General features: G+C 40.6%; 1 long non-coding RNA gene across 2 annotated transcripts in view; it reads right to left on the bottom strand.

The window, feature by feature from the left end:
- LOC122458737 overlaps nucleotides 1-21892 on the bottom strand; it is a 54311-nt gene extending 32419 nt beyond the window's left edge. The window contains exon 1 of one of the 2 annotated variants that reach the window (XR_006278941.1): nucleotides 21064-21892. This is a non-coding gene — a long non-coding RNA (uncharacterized LOC122458737). Of the gene's footprint in view, nucleotides 1-1237; nucleotides 1390-21063 lie in introns of those variants that run through there. The other variant, XR_006278940.1, reaches the window with a different exon arrangement.
- Nucleotides 21893-22693: the final 801 nt, after the last annotated feature.

The following is a 22693-nucleotide window of genomic DNA, read 5'->3' as shown; positions in this document are numbered from 1 at the left end:
CCTGACCTCTCACTGCAGGGCAGAGGAGCCTTAGCTCGTGGTACACAACTTTGTGGATAGGAGTGGCGTGAAGCATCGGACATGGTAATGCCTTTTCTCATGTGAACCTTCAACCCCCATCCTTACCCTCATCTCCCAAATACAACAATTTTCCTTAGGAATGACTTGCCAAATGGTTGAAACATAGTACATTTACACCACCAGTCAAGCTTATTGTAATCTTTAGATAGGTATTACAAATAAAGTGAATCAAGTTGAATGCTGTAGTTCAGAGGACCAAAAAAAATGATTTATTTTATTTCTCTTTTCCATTCCCCCCCCCCCCCCGCCATGGTGTCTGTGCACAGATTAATTTTCAGTTCCCAATTTCTTTGTTCTAATTGTTGCAGTGTTCCTTTAATTGTTCTTAATGTACATTTTGTCTTAGTGCAAGTTGTCTTTTTTTTGTCTTTTACCTTGCTCCAGATGAGAAATAATTGCTTTATGTGTAAGCATTATTACTTCAGTCTGCAGAAAGATGTGTTTCTGCAATGGGGGACAACTGAAATCCTATCAACATGTGTAGATAAAATGATTGTTTATTTTAGGAGTTATCACAGCCCTAATAAAGCTCTTCCAGGTGGATACTCACCAGGCTGCTGGGTTTGGATTTCATCCCTCTCTAGTTTCCCTTTTTCTGAGTAGGCTATGGCGTTTATGTCTATGCTTCTAAACAGGCCCAATGGATGATGTTTTGCTAAACTTTGCTGTTTTAAAAAATTATTGAACTCCCAAACAAAGGGTATTTTACAAATGTAGTGTTGGTATATATTGTCCCTTTTAAAAGCAGGTGCGGTCTGAAGCAGAACCATTTCCAGAGAGTGATTCCAAGCTTGTTTGATAAGTCTACTTAGATTAACAGAAGTTTAAGAGCACGAGTCTAACGGATCTCTTTCCTTGGCCTCTCTGCCACATTTGCTGGGCACAGGCTATCTGTCTGTTTCCACTTCACAGAAATGTGACCTTGTAGCCCTGCTGCCGTAGGACCCCAGTGCTGAGCACCTCCACCCCCATGCTCTTTAGTAGCTTAAGCTCACCTTCTCCCAGAATGCCACTTTGTGCTTGTTCTAGCTTTACAGTTCACCTCTTCAGAGTGAAACGTGTTTGCAAATAGTTCCAAAAAACAGTCACTTTGTAACTAGCACAAGGATTGCACAGTTCTAGAAAAAACAATAGAACACTTCTACACATTTCCTACCTCAGTTCTCACCAGTCTTGAGCTTTCTTTGGGGATTGATCAGATTCCTGTAAGGAGTCCAGGATCCTCTCATTATGCATATGGCTTCCTCTTCTGAAATGGAGTCTCTGTCCTCCGAGGGGGAGACCCATTGGCTACAACAACAAAAAACAAAAAACAACAACAAAAAAACCCACTACTCCTCTGTCCCTTTCTCCTGCCAAGTCTTCCTGTGTCTCTTTAGAAGATGTGGAGGTACATATAGTGTCTCAGGCTCTGTTGTTTTTGAGATGAAGTGTTAACACCTGATCTATTTGTTCTCCAGTATGGTGATTTTTGACTCTCCAAACCCCAACCTCTTGCAGAGCAATTGGATAAAACTGGTTTTACCTAGTAGGTGGGCAACTCATTGTCCCAAGATGCTCCTATTGGAAGAGAGCCATTGATGTTAATGATCATCCATTGTCCCTGGTCTGGGAGGTATATAACATGGCCCTGACAACAGATGTTAGATTCCACATAGCACTGAGACATTGAAATTTCACAATTTCACAAAATCAACCAGGATTTATGAGTTGTACATAGACAGATTCACCAAATCATCACAGGAGTAAAATTTGAAAAATGTATTTATTAAAAACAATGAAAAGGAAGTTATGTTTGTACTATAATGCTGAACAAGACAAAGTATAATTAGGCTTCTTTAAGCTTGTCTAGATAGAGGAGGAAAAGGGTCAAGTCTAATTGTGGTGTGTTGATAAATGAACACAGTAGGCTTGGAAATAACAGCCCTCCGTGTTTTACATGCAAGAATAATGTGCCAGCATCAAAACTGCTGTTTGATACAAGCTGTTATTTTATACCTAGACTTTCAACTATCCAGGGACAATTGTTGTAGGAACAATACCACATGATTATTTTTTAAGTGCCCAGTGGACATGCAGGCATTTCTTTGATCTTGAATTCTATTGATCTTTCAAGGCCATACACCCCTATTCCACTAATGCCCCAGACCAACAGAGCAGGAGCACACTCCTCTCGCCGCTCCCAAACCACCAGTCTATTCTGATCATTGTGGGTGTGGCATAAAATAAAGGAATGGACTTTGGAATGAATAAAGGAATGTTGGGAGCAATAGAAAGCTTTGTCTGTGCTTTTTCTTAAAAAATAAAAATAAAAAAATCCTTTTTTTAGTATTCAGGATAGGGCTTACCAAACACCAAGACAGGATTTTACATATTTATTCAAAGGCTGATATATGAGCGAAACTAGCTGCTTCTCTGTTGTGTCTTGATTAAACCTTGCATACCACAGATTTTGACTATTCATTGGATCCTCTGAAAAGGACTAATCTCTGAGTCATTTTCTAGTTCTTTTGGAAGGTTTGATGGATATTTGACACAATTGTTGCTTAATGATAAGATCTGGTTGTCTTGTTTCAAAGGATGGAAGTCCTTTTCTTTTTCTTTTTTTTTTTTTTGGAAAGAGCACAATGGAAGGGAAATAAATTTGTTTAACAATTGAATAGTATTTTATTCATAAATTCTCTAAAAAAAATTTAAAAAATCAAGGTTAAATTGTAATCCCCTGAGCAAAATGAAAGGAAAAGTGTTCTGTACAGCAGAACTTCATGGGGGTGAGCAGGCCAAAATCCTTCCTCCAAATGTTGGAGATATGACACAGACCATGAATAGTACTACATGGTGAGCTCAGAAATAGTGGTGGTAGCATTGTGTTCCCTCTAGAAAGGGGTTCTGAGTATTGTGCAAGGATGCAGGTCCTGATGTAAAGCCCATTGAAATGAATGTGAGTCTTTCCCTTTGCTTTGGGTCCAGCCAGTACTGGTCATGTGTTCCTTCCTCCCATGCATGCATAATCCCACACCTTAAGGATCCTATGTAGAATTACTGTAGAGCATTAGACAGGAGATTATGGAGTCGACCTGCATTTATTCTTTTCAGTCTTGCTATGCTCATATTGGAAAAATGCTGTTTCTATCACATTTATGGCTTGCTTGCTAGTGGTGGGGAAGATGTATGTGGCAGCAAGGATATTATCTTTAGATAGGAAGGCAAGAAAGAGAAAATACAGTATATAAAGTAGAGATGCAAATATACGTCATGGAACAAATATTCCAACTACAAGAGAAGCATGTTTGAGAAAAACAGCCTTGATTTCAAACATCAGCACCAAACTAGGATGTCCAAACATGATATTAATACAGTTGAATTGGGTATTACAAGCATAATTGCCCCATTTTAAGCAATTAAGTGTCACTGTAATTGTCCACATCCAGGATGTATATGTCCAATTTAGATATCCACATTGGAAAATTGGGGCCACAGAGCCATTGTAAAATGATAGGTTGACTCCAAAGTGCTGGCTGAGCAGCTCATAGTGGTTTTCTCTCAAAAAGAGGGGGGGAAATGAGCTTAAATTTATCATGCTAGAGATGTAGGCTGGTGAAGGTTTGCTGCAGGAATTCTCCTCAGGGGTATCACAGTCACTGATTGTAAATGACCATGAGCACAGGGTAGAATAGAGAGTAAAGGAAACCAACTATTGTAAGATACATCATCAAAACAAGGAGCCCACAGATGAAAGGCAGAGAGTCTGAGCATGAGGCAGGAACCTGGGACCACCCGATTTCTAATTTCAGTTCCACCAATGACCTGCTTTATGGCATTAGGCCAGTCACTTCACCTCAGTATCCCCATGTCTAAACATGTCTTAACGCTAGTTACCCATGGGGTAAAGATTGTGCAGTTTTGAAAATATAAAGATTTATGTAAGTGCTAATTATTATATTTGAGAAAATTCTCATTATAGGTAAATATTTAATTGGATTTCAAATTACTCTACCACCTGTAGCCCAAGAAGTGTATAGTTCCACTGAGAAAATATAGCCCAAACACTACTTTATACAGAATACAAGGACTGGGATCTACAACATCCATAGCAAACAAAACACTTATAAGCTTGTCTGGCCTCTGGATGGCACTATGCTGTCATACAAAAAAGCTGAAACATCTTTTCCCTATCAGTTAAAAATGTTTTTTTTTAAAGTAGTGGTACTGATCACTAAGTCTGAGTTAATCTGGCACATTGTTAGTTAGAAATTTAAAGAGGTTTTTTTTTTAAATTAAGCTTGACCTTAATAACACTGTAGCTATGGGGTTTCCTCTTATTTTTTTCAGTGACAGAACTTTCCACCTGACTTCATCCAGTCATTGTGGGTGGGATTCAAAGATAGTTAGGTGCCTAACTCCCATTGAAGATAATGGGAGTTAGGCAGCTAAATCCTTGTGTGACTCATACCCTCTGTATAATGACTGCGTCCTAAATTTACAAAACATGAAAAAAATGCCCTTTCCCAGAAAAGAGGGAATATCTTTCATGACTACATTTGACCAATATATTCTACACTGATTATGCTAACTATTAGAAAGTGCTGCTATGTCCTTCCAAAAGCCCAATGTACATTGGCATAGATAGCACTACTCTGAAAACATGCTTGAAAGAATTTGAAGCATTTACTACTTCATGGTTGTCTACCCAATTCCCTTCCTTCAGTGAAAGTTAGATATTTACAGCATAATAAATGGTTTCATTTCTGCAGACCTTACTCAGACAAAATGTATATTGACTTCAACTGTTATACATGCAGGCCACTAGACCATACTTCTACCTTAAAACTTTTCTATTGTGCACTGTTTATAAGCTTTTAGCTGAATTCTGCTGTCCTTACTCAGAAGAGTTTCCTACAGAGTGAGCAGAGGAAGAGAAGGCTGGTCTCACCACAGAATTGAAAGCCAAGTACTCTGAAAATCTAAATCCAGCTCTAACACCAACTCCCTCTCGGGCCTTGGGGAACTGACTTAGGCCAGAAATTTCAAAAGCGACTAGTGATTTTTGGTATACAACTTGAGACTCCTTAAAGGGGTCTGATTTTCAGAACTTTCTGAAAATCCAGCCTCTTTAAGGTGGCTCAAGAAACTCTCTGACACAACATTCTACAGGCCATTATCCTCTTACCCCATGAGGATTACCAAAAGAAACTACACCATCTGCTCAAGAAACTCCCTAAAGAAGCACAGGAACAAATCTACACTGACACACCCCTAGAGCCCGACCAGGGGTATTCTTTCTGCTATCCAAAATCCATAAACCTGGGAATCCTGGATGCCCCCATCATTTCAGGCATTGGCACCCTGACAGCAGGATTATCTGGCTATGTAGACTCTCTCCTCAGGCTTAATACTCCCAGCACTCCCAGCTATTTCCGAGACACCACTGACTTCCTGAGGAAACTACAATCCTTTGGTGATCTTCCAGAAAACACCATCGTAGCCACTATGGACGTAGACGCTCTCTACATGAACATTCCACACAAAGATGGACTACAAGCCATCAGGAATAGCATCCCCGATACCATCACGGCAAAGCTGGTGGCTGAACTTTGTGACTTTGTCCTCACCCACAATTATTTCAGATTTGGGGACAATATATACTTTCAAGCCAGAGGGACTTGAGTACCCGCATGGGTACCCGCATGGCCCCACAGTATGGCAACTTTTTTATGGCTGGCTTAGAACAACGCTTCCTCAGCTCTCGTCCCCTTACACCCCTACTCTACTTGGGCTACATTGTTGACATCTTTATCTGGACCCATGGAAAGGAGGCTCTTGAAGAAATCCACCAAGATTTCAACGATTTCCACCCCTCCATCAACCTCAGCTTGGACCAGTCCACACAAGAGGTCCACTTCCTAGACACTACAGTGCTAATAAGTGATGGTCACATAAACACCAACCTATATTGGAAACCTACTGACCGCTATACTTGCCTACATGCCTCCAGCTTTCATCCAGACGACATCACACGATCAGTTGTCTACAGCCAAGCTCTAAGATACAACTGCATTTGCTCCGATCCCTCAGTCAGAGACAAACACCTACAGGATCTCTATCAAGCATTCTTAAAACTACAATACCCACCTGCTGAAGTGAAGAAACAGATTGACAGAGCCAGAAGGGTACCCAGAAGTCACCTACTACAAGACAGGCTCAACAAAGAAAGTTACAGAATGCCACTAGCTGTCACCTACAGCCCCCAACTAAAATGTCTCTAGAGCATCATCAAGGATCTACAACCCATCCTGAAGGACGATCCCTCACTCTCACAGACCTTGGGAGACAGTCCCTCAACCTGAAGCAAATACACCACACAACAAAAACACCAACCCAGGAACCAAACCCTGCAACAAACCCCGGTGCCAACTCTGTCCACATATCTATTCAAGGGACACAATCATAGGCTCTAACCTCATCAGCCACACCATCAGAGGCTCGTTCACCTGCACATCTACCAATGTGATATATGCCATCATGTACCAGCAATGCTCCTCTGCCATGTATATTGGCCAAACTGGACAGTCTCTATGCAAAAGAATAAATGAACACAAACCTGACATCAGGAATCATAACATTCAAAAACCAGTAGAAGAACACTTCAGTCTCTCTGGTCACTCAATAACAGACCTAAAAGCGGCAATTCTTCAACAAAACTTCAAAAACAGAGGCCAACGTGAAACTGCAGAACTGTAATTAATTTGCAAACTGGACACCATCAGATTAGGCCTGAATAAAGACTGGGAGTGGTTGGGTCATTACAAAACCTAAATCTAATTTTCCCAGTATTAGGTTTCCCAGTATTAGGTTTCCCCTGACTGTTACTCATACCTTCTTGTCAATTGTCTGAAATGGACCACTCTCATTACCACTTCAAAAGTTATTTTTCCTCCCTTAGTATCCTGCTGTTAAGTGAATTATCTCATTAGACTGACCTCACACTTGGTAAAGCAACTCCCATCCTTTCATGCATTTATACCTGATCCTATATTTTCTACTCCATGCATCCAATAAAGTGGGTTCTAGCCCATGAAAGCTTATGCCCAAAGAAATTTGTTCGTCTTTAAGGTGTCTCAAGGACTCCTCGTTGTTTTTGCTAATACAGACTAACACAGCTACCACTCTGAAACCTGAAAATCACTAGTCACTTTTGAAAATCTTGGCCTCTCTTTACCTAAATCTCCTTACCTGTAAAATGGGCATAATGATATTTATCTACTTCACAACCGCATTGCATGTAAAATTGTTCCAAGTTTACAAACGTTAAGTATTAGTTATTTCAAAGGTCTGAAAGAGTAGTTTGCAAAGGTCACAAGATGCAGATGTTTGTTGTTTCTGTTGTGTGCTGCTTTTCAAGAAAGTGTGTGTAATTTTGTGATGGGTTTGAGTAAAATCACTTGGCATAGGAGAGCTAGCATGCCAGTGCTTTCAAGTGTGATCTCCTTGGGGCAGTGATGGTGATGGGCCTTCTCTGTTTGGAAAGCAACTTGCACTACCAGAAATAGTAAATAATTAATTATAGTTACATTTCCTAGTCCTGTAATAGTCAGAACATGTGTTTTGGCCTAACTAGTGCTGCAGGTCAATTAGTGCTCCATATTGTGCCAAACAGATGAGTTGATGAAGGAATCTTGCTTTATACTTACACCTTTCCTTGTTCAACGTGGGCTTATTACAAGAAACCTAACCAAAGGCTACTTCTTTCTGTTAAGAAGTGTAACATACACAGTATTATATCTGCACTTCCAGGAAGCAATTCCATCTCAAATGACATACCTGAGAAACCTAAACAAATCACTTTTCTGCTTGTGCCAGTCATTGGAGACTTCTTTTTACTTCTGCAGCTGAAGGTGATCATAATGGAATGGTCCCAATATTTTTAAAAATAAATGCCTTCCATCATTATGAAAAACCAGGAGCTCTCTCTCTTATAACTGGAAACAGATGCTTGTTTCTCTCCACTCCGCTCCTTTCAAATTGCTTAAATATTTTTGCTTCTAAAGTAGATATTAGGGCTGTTGATTAATTGCAGTTAACTCACGTGATAAACTCAAAAAATGAATCATGATTAATCGCACTGTTAAAAAATAGAATACCAAATGAAATTTATTAAATATTTTGGGATGTTTTCTACATTTTCAAATGTATTGATTTCTATTACAACACAAAATACAAAGTGTACAGTGCTTGCTCACTTTATATTTTTATTACAAATATTTGCACTGTAAAATGATAAAAGAAATAGCATTTTTCAATTCACCTCTTACAAGTACTGTAGTGCAATCTCTTTATCATGAAAGTTGAACTTGCAAATGTAGATTTTTTTGTTACATAACTGCATTCAAAAACAAAACAATGTAAAACTTTAGATCCTACAAGTCCACTTAGTCCTACTTCAGCCAATCACTCAGACAAACAAGTTTGGTTACAATTTGCAGGAGATAATGCTGCCCGGTTTTTATTTACAATGTCACCTGAAAGTGAGAACAGGCGTTCTTATGGCACTGTTGTAGCCAGCGTTGCAAGATATTTACATGCCAGATGTGCTAAAAATCCATATGTCCCTTCATGCTTCAATCACCATTCCAGAGGACATGTGTCCATGCTGATGATGGGTTCTGATCGATAATGATACAAAGCAGAGTGGACAGATGCATGTTCATTTTCATCATCTGAGTCAGATGCCACCAGCAGAATTGGTGGCCACCAGTTGATTTTCTTTTTTGGTGGTTCAGGTTCTGTAGTTTCTGCATTGGAGTGTTGCTCTTTTAAGACTTCCGAAAGCATGCTCCACACCTCGTCCCTCTCAGGTTTTGGACAGCACTTCAGATTCTTAAACCTTGGGTCGAGTGCTGTAGCTTTTTTTAGAAATCTCACATTGGTACCTTCTTTGCATTTTGTCAAATCTGCTGTGAAAGTTTTCTTAAAACGAACATGTGCTGTGTCATCATCCAGGACTGCTATAACATGAAATATATGGCATAATGCGGGTAAAACAGAGCAGGAGACATACAATCCTCCCCAAGGAGTTCAGTCACAAATTTAATTAACACATTATTTTTTTAACGACCATCATCGGTATGGAAGCATGTCCTCTGGAATGCTGGCTGAAGCATGGAAGGGTCATACAAATGTTTAGCATATCTGGCACATAAATACCTTGCTGGCTACAACAGTGCTATGCGAACGCCTGTTCTCACTTTTAGGTGACGTTGTAAATAAGAAGCAGGCAGCAATATCTCCTGTAAATGTAAACAAACTTGTTTGTCTTAGCGATTGGTTGAACAAGAAGTAGGACTGAGTGGACTTGTAGGCTCTAAAGTTTTACATTGTTTTGTTTTTGAATGCAGGGGTTTTTTTGTACATAATTCTACATTTGTAAGCTCAACTTTCATGATAAAGAGAGTGCACTAGAGTACTTGTATTAGATGAATTGAAAAATACTATTTCTTTTGGGTTTTTTTACAGTGCTAAAATTTGTTATAAAATATAAAGTGAGCAAGCACTGGTACACTTTATATTCTGCATAGTAATTTAAATCAATATATTTGAAAATGTAATAAACATCCAAAAATATTTAAATAAATGGTATTCTATTATTGTTTAATCATGCGATTAATCACGATTAGTTTTTTAATCGCTTGATAGCCCTAGTAGATATACACACATTTCAGTTTGAAAAAATATATACAGGTCATAACTATATATAAAGTCTGATGCCTTAATTTTATGCAAAAGCATAAAACTTGAAAGTCAGGAAATGGCAGGGTTTCAGTGCCTGTAAAATTTTTGGACTAAAAATAAATCTAGATAACTGTAGCTCCCCTCTGCCAATTTGCTCTGCCTTGTGAGCCTTACTGTAAATCTTTGTAAGCTCACTTTTATTTATGAGCTGGAAATTTAGAGATAGCAGATAGAGCCTGGCACTAGAATAAGGTTTCTCAAGTTCCTAAGGGTTATAATAATAGTAACAAACCTATAACTTTTATCATGTGTTTAAAGTAGTCAGCTAGTGATTTATCAGTTAAATCTCTGGAGAAGGCAGAGGTGTTGGAGACAGATGTTGGCTAAGGAAACCACACAATACCTTCCTCTACTGGAATGAGACCAATCTGTGTGCCATAATGTAAAACCAGTTTCTGCTCTAATTTATTCTGATATAAATTTGGAGTAGGAAAATATTAGAAGGTTGAAATAAAAGGCTGAGAGAGAAAATAAGGGTTTCTAATTTAGGAGAAGAGTAATGTGGTAATATGAGAACAGTTCTTTGAATGCCTCTCATGGTAATTCTAGTTTATTTTAGCACCTAGTATCCTTAACAAGAAATTTGATTTTTCTGTGTTTGAGGAGCCCACCTGCCTTGTCACCTCCTCCATCACCCCCATCTACACTCCCTGTGATGGATGACCCATCAGCCTCTTATGCCAACTGTGGTGTTAAAATAGATATTAGAATTATAAGAATGTGTTTAGACTTTATGAAATGCTCGTCGATGCTACATGTATTAATCTTACTTACAATAGCTGTACCCCATGTTATAAGGAACTATTTAAGTGTTTGCTCTCAAACTATAAACCCTCATATTTTAGAGGAGAGAAGCATTACCAAGTGTGAAATGTTAGTTGATCACAAGAGTGTCATCTCCTCTCCAACAAAAGAAGGCCCATAGACACCAGACAAGCCACTGTGGAATATTGACAAAAGACTTTGTTCCCCCACAACCATGAAGAGGAGATGTGCACAAATACTCATCCCATCAACTTGAGTTTGGTGGGGGAAATAAAAATCCCTGTCAAGAAGAAATTGTTATCCCTATGCTTACTGGACTTCTGGAAGAGGGCAAGACTTTTAAGCATGAACAGGGGATCACCAGCTATTTAGCTTGGGTTAGCCCTAAAGGACATATGGAGCTTGCATATTACAGAAGCATGTATTAATTTATTTTAAACCTAAGACCGTAACTCATGTCCGTGTGTATGTATTTAGCTGCTTTAACTTTGCAAATAACTCATTTCTTTTTCCTAGCTAATAAATCATTAGATAGTTTATTATAGGATTGGCTACATGAGTCATCTTTGGTGTGAGATCTGAGGTACAATTGACCTGGGGTAGGGGACTTATCCTTTGAGACTGGGAATAACCTGAATCTTATTGTGATTTTTGGCATAACAGACTTTCTTGGGTGGCACAATAGATGAGAGTACCCAAGGGGACTCTGCGACTCCATGTTAAGGCTGTTCTAGTGCATGAGGAACTCACTTTTGATTTGGTAATGTCTAAGTATAGAACTCACCACTAGTTTGGTGCCCTGGTTTGTAGCAGTTTGCCCTGAGGTTGGCACCCACATTCATGAGCCACTCCAGACAGCTTACCATCAACCTCATTCCCTTCCTCACACAATGAATCCCTCTTTACTCCTATACCCATGGTAGCTGCATTGGAGTTGTAGGACTGCAACATGCTAACAAATTTCCTCTCCATGATCTTTCTGATATATCAACTAAACTTCCTGTAAAAATCTTACATCTCTCATTATGATTCCTGGCTGTCCAGTTTCATCACAGTACTGAATCCCTAGCAATAGGGTTCTCCTTTCCGCCATTTAAGTTTGCTTTTATCAGCCAGCAATCACAATTTCAAATTATTTAACTCCCCTGACTATAATTTCTATAGAACCAATTTGAGTGCCAGATTGCAGTTTTATAGATTTGGTTATGCAGCGTGTCAGTTTCATAGATTCCACTTAAAATTAAGTGTCCCTGCTGGGATGTGTATTTTTTCTTAAAATCAGAATATAGGGGCAAATAAAGCTAAATGAAATATTCCTTCTTCCACTGAATTTTATTAAGAGAAAGCTAGTTTATAATCCAAGCTACTATAGAAAGCTTCTTCATATTAAATATATTAACATTCCCCTGAATGAACATATAGTGGTTATGTAGTCACTGCAAGACCATTTTTCAAATTAATATTTTTTTCTAGATGGTACATTTTCATAAGTGAATCTCTTATATGAATATGAAAAGACTAAGCTTTTTACAGAAATTGCAACTACGTTGTTTGTAGGATTTCTGTAAACCTTGTATTGATGTTACTACTTGTGAGAGAGTAACTATCTATTGGGCCCCCAGTTTGCATTCTTCATGTTGCTATATTTGAAAGGCTGCCAGGCTTTTCTATAAGAGCACACCTGACTCAGCCTCCTGATGCTCAGAAATACAATTGGTATAGGAGAAAGTGACACTCTTTTTCTTGACTCCCAGTAAAGTGGATTCCATTTACTTTTTACTGTAGCCCTAGATTAGTGAAAAAATCAGTATGTATCTAGTTCCATGCTCAACTTTCGAGCAGGTTAAAATGGGTTAATATTTTCTTAACAAAAAAAAAAGAAAAGAATCAGGCAGTTATTCTAGACCTTGTTGATAGCTTAAAGTTGGTTGAGTATTCCTAACTTTGAAATATATTTATTTTGCTGATCTTAATGTTTTTCCTACTAGCAATAATGCATTCAACATTGTGAAGGAATTATGGGGAAGATTTATCCCTGTACTACATATCCTTTGTACTGGCTACACTGGTGAAAAGAGGCCATAAACCCTTCTACACTCCTGGAATGAGGGGGCCCTGTGCCAGAGGGACTGAACCAGTTCTGCAGCTGACCCCTTCCCTTCTCCTCGAGGCTTTGCCAGAGGGGCATTCCAAGCCAGAGAGGGAGGAGTCTTCTTATGCTCCAAGAATGTTGCACTTCTGCAGTAGCTCATACAAGACAGTGCACAAGAGGCCAACTTAGAACAGCCAGACTCCAGCAGCCCTGCTATTGAGGATGTACAAGCTGCCTCTGGCTGTCCCTGCAACAGCCATAATGCCACTGAAGGGACGAATCTGCCCCTACTGTACATGGACAGATGTAGTTACTGTTGGCAAAGCCATAGATGTGGGTTTGGCTAGTAAGTGTATAGTAGGGTGTTTCAGATTTCTTTCCCACCCTTTTACATCATGACCAGCACTCACATACTTTTCTGAAACCCATGCATCTTTGAAGACCCTATTTCAGTTTCCAACATCTGACAGTCTCTACTGTCCCTCTGCCTCCAAGTCAATTAAGTAAAGTGGGAGCTTACAGTGCCCTCATTTGAAAGCAGCCATTCACCCTCCCGCTGCAAATGAGCAACACTGGTCTTCAGGGAAGAAGGGATAGGAGCAGCAGAACATGATGGGAATTCCAAGCTGAATGGAAGCAATAAGAATAGTGTTAAAATATTTAATATCTGCATTTTTAAGATGTAGAAGTGCTAATTGCATTTTTCCCCTATATGATTTTCTCAGAAAAATTAAAGTTGAATTTTACTGGTCCAATAGTAGGTATGCTTCTGTGGCATTTAAGCCTGAGTCTTCAACTATTTACAAAAGAAATGATATACAGTATTTTATATGAAGCGAGGTACTGCTTCACAGTGCAGGAAAACAAGGTTACCCAAACTTCTAAGCAAAGGCATTTATAAAGGAGACAGATGAGGATCTGAACACTCTCTTCACAATGAGAGTGTCATGTTCTTCTGTACTAGATATGGACTGGCTGCAGAGCTTGCTTACACACACCAGATGTAAGCAGCATCTTAAAATTCCTTTAATTCTGTGCCGGGTATGGCCAAGTTTAGTGTAAGTAGGGTATTTTATGCACAGTGCCACTTAGTGGCGGAACAGTATAATACAGTTTATCACTCCATTACAGCTGGCATCAGTCCTACATTAGATTTGCTGACAAGGTCCCCTGCATCATGGGACTCTGAATAGATGAGAGGGTCCATGCTAACAGTTCTAATTGAAGGTTCAGCCTCTAGGATTACATAGGAAATTGCATGGATTCCATAACTCTGGTGTGATGACAGAAATACAGAAATACAATAATGCATTTGGCATATTTTATTTTTGTTGGCATGCAAGCTGTGAGTTACAGTAGGAGGACAGTGTTTCCCAAAGTCACATGCCAGAGCCTTGACACAAGGGAAATTAAATAAGACAGAACCTTAGTTAAATAATATGTCTCTTTAAAACTCAGCCCAACATTTACAATGAAGTATTGAGAAGAGGGCATTCTGGTGTTTTGTTGTGACGTTGGGGAATCCAAGTGATCACATTCTGGAAAAATTAAGATAACTGCTGATCAGCCATAATGCCAGCAAGATTCAACAGGAGCTACTGGTGTTTAGCAGCTCTGAAAATTAGGCCAAAGTTTTTATTCCCCTCCACTCCTCCAAGCTCCCCAGTAGCATTCAGATACAGCTACTCCCTCTCAAGTAGTCAATATGATTTCTACTGACCACCTGGGCTAAGTTCAGCCAATCAGGGAGCCAAAAGAAACACTGTCCTATGCAACAGTCACAATTAGATTCCTGTGTAATCAAACCCTGATAAAAGTTCAAAATTCAGAGAGCCTTGTGAAGGGAAAACCTAAATGGTTAAAAATATCTAGATAATATATATAAAAAAGTTCAATGTTGATTAAAATGTCTGATGTAAGAAGAATTAAAGAATGCATCAAATATTCTCTCCCTTAGGTTTTCCTATATCTGTCACCATCATCATGACTTTTAAGTTCTTATCATCCTTATATTTAAGGATTTTACAATTCTTGCTCTTTTTACATCAAGGCTCCAGTTGGCCCCTGATTTCCATGTGAGTCTTTATATTCATAAATTAGGAAATTTTGACAGAACTAAGCCTCTGTTTTTGACAGAATTGTGTTTCTTTAGTGGCCCCCATTTGAAAGCTATCATTTACCCATATCATATTAAGAAAGTTTTGGTATCTCAGATAGCTGAATACTAACTTTTAAAACAACCACAGTATGTTTTCTACATTCATCTCTAAAGTCAGATGCAGGGCTATAGTCAAAGCCACTGAAGTCAGTGGATAAGTCTCATTGACTTCAGGGAAGTCTGGTCTATGGTGTACATAAAATATTAATTGCTATACTAATATACTATTTAAAATTAACTTATGCAGCTGGACATTCATGAAAGAGTCACACTGGATTCAGCTGTGCTCCCTGAGGTTTGGAAGTTGGTTACACAAGACTGAAAATGCTATTAAATAAAGACAACTTGCTTGGGCAGTTGAAAGCCTTCCACTTTAAAAGAGAGAACTTTGATGTTGTGCTAGAGCATTTGCTGAGAGACACTTTTTCACTTAAATTAGTTGCTGTGGAATCAATGTTTGATGTATGGCACATCCAGATAACCTTTGCCTGTGCCATCACTGATAAGGCATTCAGCATTCACTTCTTCCAAATACTTTTCAGAAATGCTATTCATGTTGCCTTCCTGACACATATTTAGTAGATTTTTCATTTTTTTCTCCCCCTTCTATCCCTCCAAATAGAATCTGTTACTGCAGATAAGAATTGCCTGAATGAGTTTTGTCATCATTGTAACTAGTTGGAAAGTAAGGCCAGAGAGTGCTGTCTAGATCCTTGGGCAGGTGGGATCTTCCATGAATGGATCATCCCTGACCCATGTAAAAGATGCCTGTATAACACCTTCCCACCTTCCAGATCCCCAGGGAGAGTGATCTATGGAGCTAGGGAGCCACACAAGAAAAAGGAGCTGACAGACATATGGGAAATCCAAAAAAAGGCAAGAGCATTAATTAGTGAGGGTCACTAAAGTTAACAAACAATAGCCTTTCCCTCTTGTAGGTGGTGGTAGTTGGTGACGTCTCTGGGACAGCCACAAATTAAGGAAGCCTTGGAAACTTGACTTGATTGGAACAGCACTGCAGCACCAAAGAATGTGTGTGTGTGGGGGGGGGCTTCACACTGGTCCAGATACACAGGGACTCCACAACGATAACCCTGGTGTGACCATGGTCAATGGAGGGGACCATACTGAGATTGCTCAGTCAGGACAAGCTGCAAAGAATGGGGCAGACAATTCCCTCAAACTGGTGGTTATTCTAATAATTAGATTCACCAAGCCAGCAACAAAACAGCTTCTACAATACCATACTGGTTACCCAAAAGCCAAAAATACAATTCTCTTAAAGCAATCCAGCCCTGGGCTCCCACCCAGACAGCCAAGTCAAATAAATTGAGGATTATTTAAAATCTTCACCATATATAAAGTTCTACCAATCCCAAGGGTTCAGACACATTATCATCAGGTCAATGAATATTTCAGATCTTACCCAAATACACACTTACAGCCAATTTTTATTAACTAATTAATAACAGCCAATTTATTAATCACAGTATGTTTTTCTTTTGTAAAAGATCATTATACATGCAGATATGAATACAGTTCTTAGGTCAGTTTTATAGCAGTTCACCATTTCTACTGAGTTGCAAAAAAGATCTTTCAGAATCAATTCCATAGGTTATAATCCAATAAACATTTGTTCAAATCCTTTCATAACTTCCAGAATTGCATGGTCAGTCCAGGGTACCTGGAGACCTCAGTCTTACGATGACTCAAAAAGTCCCCTGATCTAGCAGGCTTGAGATGACCAGGATAAGGTCCTAGAGTTCTTTTATAGATCTCCGGCAGGCTACTATAGCCTCTTGACATCATAACACAGCGGGCATTCCTTTAATGAAGATTTGGTAAAGCACAGCATTGCTTTGAAGTAAAAAAATATTTTTCCTATGTATGCACAGGTAAACTAGTAGTATTAATTAAGATAAGGCAATTATCCATTCAGACTATCAAGGCATTTCATTATGCACAGAATTTAAACAGAAGACAATATAAGTATTATTTCCTGCAATATCTTACATCTTTGATCTTAAAGTTAACTGTACCATCTGCAAGTATAATATAATGTAATTAAGACATGAATGGGAATTACCATCCACAAACCAATCTAGTTACCTGGTTAACATCTAACAAGATATAGGTAAAACACACAAATACAATTAGTATTTACCTCTAATTTTCTATCAATACAGGTTTGCATTTCATAGCTCTAGTTTATCTAACATGGCTTTGTTAGCTATTTAAAAGGAATGGCCCTAATTACCATTTATATACTTTTCTAATATGTCTTTGAAGGTTGAATTTGGGTCATTTAGCCTACTAGTTGCTTAACCTTGCTGGCTCAGTGTCACATCTGGCTTACTACAGATCCTTATAGCAATCCACATTGGCCAATTACTGAATGACCTAGAAGAAACCCATCACAGCTATTCTACTCTTAGGGTCCTTCCCATGGGTTTTCCCCTCTCCCAGGGGAATGATCAGGCCTTTACTTTCTTTGCAGGTATAAATGAGTTTCCCCCCTGGAAGTGGTGAATAAGGAAATAATATAATCAGCTAGGGGTTGGTCTGGATGAAAGTTTTTAAATGCGGTATGAAAACTTAATTGAGCAGAAAATTGGGAGAAGTCTTTTTAAACTTTTTAAATGGTTGTGTTACAGCCTGGCTCTGTGCCACATTGTATGCTCACCAGTGTGTTATGAGGGACCCAGCCAATTGCTGGGTTCCACATGCTTCTAAGTCAGTAGAGCTGGAGTAGAGTCAAGTCACTGCTTCCCGCTCTGGACTCTAGGGCACACTCTGAGGTTCATACAAAATCTGATGTCCTTCCTTGGAATGTGGAGTGCTGATCCAGGTGCTCTAGGCCCTTAAATCAGGGTCTGAGGCCTCCCAAGCCCCCAGTCACTTACACATGCTCCTCCAGAGTCTTGCCTAAGCTATGGGCACTCTGGACTTCTAGTGTAACTCCTCTGGGGATGTCATGGCAGGAAAGTGAGGAATACAGGCTTTGCAAAGGAATTTAACCACAGTAACTTTACTCTAAAAGCATTTGAAAGTTACAAGTTTTTGGAAACAGAAGTCCTGAGACGTACCTTCTTCTAGCCTAATCTCACCCTTTCCGTGAGTGCTAGGTTTGTCAGCATTCCAGATTGGGCAATCACTCCTACCCTCACTCTCCTGTACATCCTTGTTACGAGTGGTGATGATTGCCCTCCTGCACAGAGCAGAACTCTGCTCTTAAACAGCCTCCCCACCAACGCTCAGATTAAAAAGCTACAGACCCACCAATCATGTTTGCTGCTTTCTCCTCTGCAGGCCCCAGTGTAGAAAACCCATTGTTCCCTGACAGTGGGCCATAGTTGAGACACAAAATCACTGGCTCCAGATTACAGCCATGGTTAAGTGTTAGTCCTTCAATGTGGTGTCAAACACCCTTCCCAGGCAGGGCAGTCGTCAGAAATGCAGTACATTGGTTGTCTTTGGTCACTTCCGGTCTTGAACACAGTCAATGTCCAATATTTGCACACATAGGACAAGACAGAGTTCACAATTTGAGTCAGATAGGCACCTGTGACAGAGATGCGTTTCAAAGTGCATGCTGCATAGCTGAACAAGATAAATGGGAGTGGGAATACAGCTTGCCAATCAGGCAGCAAGTGTTCTTTCTCAAATTATTTACACTCTGGCAAAAAAAAACCCACACCAAAACCACAACCAACCACCAAATGGAGAATACAACATGATGATGTTTTCTGAATGCGGAGCGGTGTCTGGGCTCCAGAGTACTAGGAGTCTGATGACATAGGAACCCAAGTGCCTTTTCAGCTTGGAATCTCACCCAAATAAAAGGCAGAAGAAGAGAACGACTTGAGGGGAAGAGTTTTCCTACTCTAAGCAACAGTATCACAAGGCACACCAAAGGAAGAGGAGGAGGAACCTGAGAGTGGATCCCTTGGTGACTGGGGCTGAACTATAGCATCCCTCTTTGCATTAAAGATGTGGGAGTATGTCCCCCCTGGAATCCTGTTATTACACTCATGCCACAAGCACACATAAAATGATATGCCAGAGATTAAGAATATCCTAAAAGAATTAAATTGCTTTAAATGTTTAGAGGGTCTTAGATTCCTTAAGCAGCTTTAGGGCTCCAAAGTAGCATGAGCTACTCTAAGCAGCTTAAATTGTCCTACAGACCTCAGCCATCTTAAAAAACTTAAACTGCTTTAAATCCTTCAAATGGCTTAAGATACAGAAGATGTTTTAAGCTACTATGGCAGTTTAAGATACTTAACAGGGACACTGGGGTGTAGTAGGAGATCAAAAAGGGGGTGTGCCCAGTGCTGCTTCTCCCTACTCTCAATCAGTAGTGAAGGGGAGAAGATGCCATGGTCCTGCTGCCCAACCAGAGCAGTGAGGAAGAGATGAATACAACTGAGTGCATGAAGAGAAGCCACTTTGCAACCTAAGTTACCATCCACTAATATAGATGCAACAATTTGCCAGCACTTGTCTATAAATTAGAGAAGAAAATTACTATTTTCTCTATGTTTCCCCCTTCAACTCCTTTACTCCCCCATCCACTTTCTTCTGGCATGCCTGTGATGACCACCATCTTAGCCAATACCAGGGATTGAACAAGGGCAGTGGTGGGCAACCTGCAGCCTGTCAGGGTATTCTGATTGCAGGCCACAAGACATTTTGCTGATGTTGACCATCCATAGGCATGGCCCCCTGCAGTTCCCAGTGGCCGCGCTTCACCATTCCCGGCCTCTGGGAGTTGTGGGGGCCATGCCTGTGGACGGTTAACATCAGCAAAATGTCTTGTGGCCCACAATCAGATTATCCTGATGGGCCACATGCAGCCCATGGGCTGCAGCTTTCTCACCACTGAAGTAGGGTCTCCCCCAACAAAAAGTCTTTACTGCTTGAGCTAAAGAGCCAGATACTAACTAGGGCTGTAGCAGACTTTCACTCTCTTTTGATCAGGTGCAGAGGGGAAGGAAGGGGAGGGGAGGATCATGTGACATACACTGGCCAGTGTGTTACACCTGCAAGCTACACACATATTGTTCCTCCTTCCCAGGAGGGAGGGAGAGAGAGAGAAACCACTCAGCAACAGTAGTGCACAAACCATGATGGTGAAGAGAGGCATATAAACCAGTCTGTTTCTGGATGGAAGATGAGGTCCAAAAGACAAGCCTCATAGAATATAGCAGCTATGATAACACTAATTCCACGGTGGTAGCCACAGCATAGAGACAATCCTGTAGCTAGTGTACAAAGTGTCAGATACTGTGAAAAAGTTATTTTGTTCTCATGTTCACAGTCTAGAACCTGTAGACCAGATCCTCACTTTGTATAAATTGTAGATCCATTGGTCCAGGATGCTTTTCCAGGCATCTTTTTAACACCCTAACTAGCATTCTTGGTGACTGGAGAAACCACCCATCTCCCTCAAAACTGACTGGTGGAAAAATGACACCTTCACTGTGCACATTTGGTTTTAGCATGGCCTCTCAAAAAAAATTACTATAAAAACATCCTCCTTACTCCCGACAGAAGGGGAAAAGTTACCAACTGCCATAGAACATACCCAGGAGCAACAGCACAAAGTAGGACAACTCAAGTTTCCAAATATGTCTGTCTATTTATATTTGTTACTTAGATGGTCCTCTCACCCAGCAATTAAACAGCTCACAATCTTTAATGTATTTATCATCCCTGTGTGGTAGGGAATTCATTATGTTATTCCCTTTCCCCAGGCTTGCTGGGTATCTGGTAGAGAAATACTATAACACATAGCGAGTGTAATGAATTAAATACAGATCAGAAATGTAAAAGGGTGGATGTTTTCCTTATTGTCTACTTTCCCATTTTATAGTCAGATATCAGTCTCCTCCCATCTCCCTATTTTCATTTTATCCCTCTTTCCACTTATGTTTCTTCTCCAAAGTTTGCTTTCTTCCTTTTAACGGATCCTCACATCTTTCTATCTTCTTGTATTCCCATTGTGTTGCCCAGTTTGCAATATTGGGCAATGAAGAAGTTCACAAGAATGAATCAATTAAGTCTAAGACTAATATAAAGTTAGCATGTTTATATAACTCTTCAGAACACTGAAAATTTCAGAAGTCCCAGTCTAAACATCTCTCAAGAAAGATATTCCACGAAGGAATTAACTCACAACAGGAGCATCTCCTTGTAGCCAGACATGGTGTAGTGGTTCTCTCCATATCTGGCACATTCTGCTGACAGCCAGTCTAGTCACTATAGTAGTTGGCCTCTTCCTGAGCCTTCTTCCTCAGCCCTCCAGCCAGATCACATTTTATGTTTACCTCTTCCAGTATTACAGAGTGCCAAGAGTCCAGGGTCCTTCTATCAGGTCTCTGGCCCCAACAGTCCTTGCACTGCCTTGTCCCAGGGCTTCCCTTGGCCTTATCCACTTGTAACAGGGGGCTTTATACCACCTTATCCAGTGGTTGGTAGGAGAACCCAGGGCCTCCCATTACATCAGGCTGCAGCCTAGGGATCCTATAATTGGCATAGCATATAAATAGCATCCCAGGATTGCTCCTCACAATTCCTTGCTGCTGCCTCCTTCTTTCAGGGCAAGGACTCTCAAGGCCCTTTTCTAGGATCCCCTAACAAAATGCCACACTAAAAGCATATCCTCAGTCAACATCCACCATCCTCAGTCTTGTCCTTTTAGGTTTCTTAAGTTCCCCTTGCTCTGTTCCTTAACTGAATGCCTTGTTCAGTTCTCTCCACCTCTCCAGAAGGCTAGAGCTTTCATTTTTATCAGGGCTTACTACTGAAGCCTGTTCCACTTTCAGTGGCTGCTTTGTATCTTCTAGCTACTTATCAGACAAGGATTCTAGGGCTTCTTTGTCTCCCAGGCTTCCTCCTTACACCCTCTCTATTCCCAGGGAGTAAGTGGAGATTCTTCCCCAAGTCCTTTTCTGTTACAAACTTCCTCTCTTTATATTAATCATCCTGCTCATGCCCAGCTGGTTTTCTTGATCAGTTAAGCCTTGTTCCCCCTCCATGTGCAGCCTGGCATTTTAATTGGCCATTCAAACCTAGGTCATAGCCTGTGATGGGGCATTGCCCCACACTGGCTGGTAAGGGATTAATGGGGCCCTAGAGCGGCCGCGCAGGAGACAGCCAACTAGAAAGGGGCTGCAAGGAGCAGCCAATCAGGACTGGCCAGGCCCATATAAGAAGAGCGGCAGGGTAGAGCAGGTTAAATAGCTGCTTGGAGCTCTAGGAGGGAGGATAAGCTGCCTGGCAGGTAGAAGAAAGCCATCAACCTGGACAGAGCAGGGCTGCTAGCAGGGCCCAGGGGATCTAGGGAAGAGCTCCTGGCTGGTGGCTGGGAGTTGAAGGCTGAGGCCCTGAGGTAAGGGCAAAGAAAGTATTGGGGCTGTGGGGAAATAGCCCAGGGAAATAAACTGTGAGGTTGAAGGGGACACAGCACATGGCTGCCCTCTACAGGATCCCTGGGCTAGGACCTGGAGTAGTTTGTGGGCCTGGTCCCTCCCCTCCCCACCAATTGCCACTGAGGAAGGGGCTGGATGGTTGGATTGTGATACTGTCCCCTGGAAAGGGGAAGCACAGAGTGGGGCACAGCCAGAGGGCTGTGTCCTGAAGAAGATGCTATAGTCCTTGGAATGACACAGGTCCAGGAACAGAAGTGATGGTGGTGAGACACCACTGGAAGAAGATGCACTGGCTAGCAGAGCTAATCCCTTGGACAGCTAGCAGGAGGTGCTAGCATAGTGAGTGAATCCCATCATATGGCCTAAGAGTGGATG

Source organism: Dermochelys coriacea, chromosome 2 (genome assembly GCF_009764565.3).
Source record: "Dermochelys coriacea isolate rDerCor1 chromosome 2, rDerCor1.pri.v4, whole genome shotgun sequence".
Taxonomy (NCBI): Eukaryota; Metazoa; Chordata; order Testudines; family Dermochelyidae; genus Dermochelys; species Dermochelys coriacea.
The sequence above is the reverse complement of the archived record's forward strand: the minus strand, read 5'-3'. Positions and strand labels throughout refer to the sequence as shown.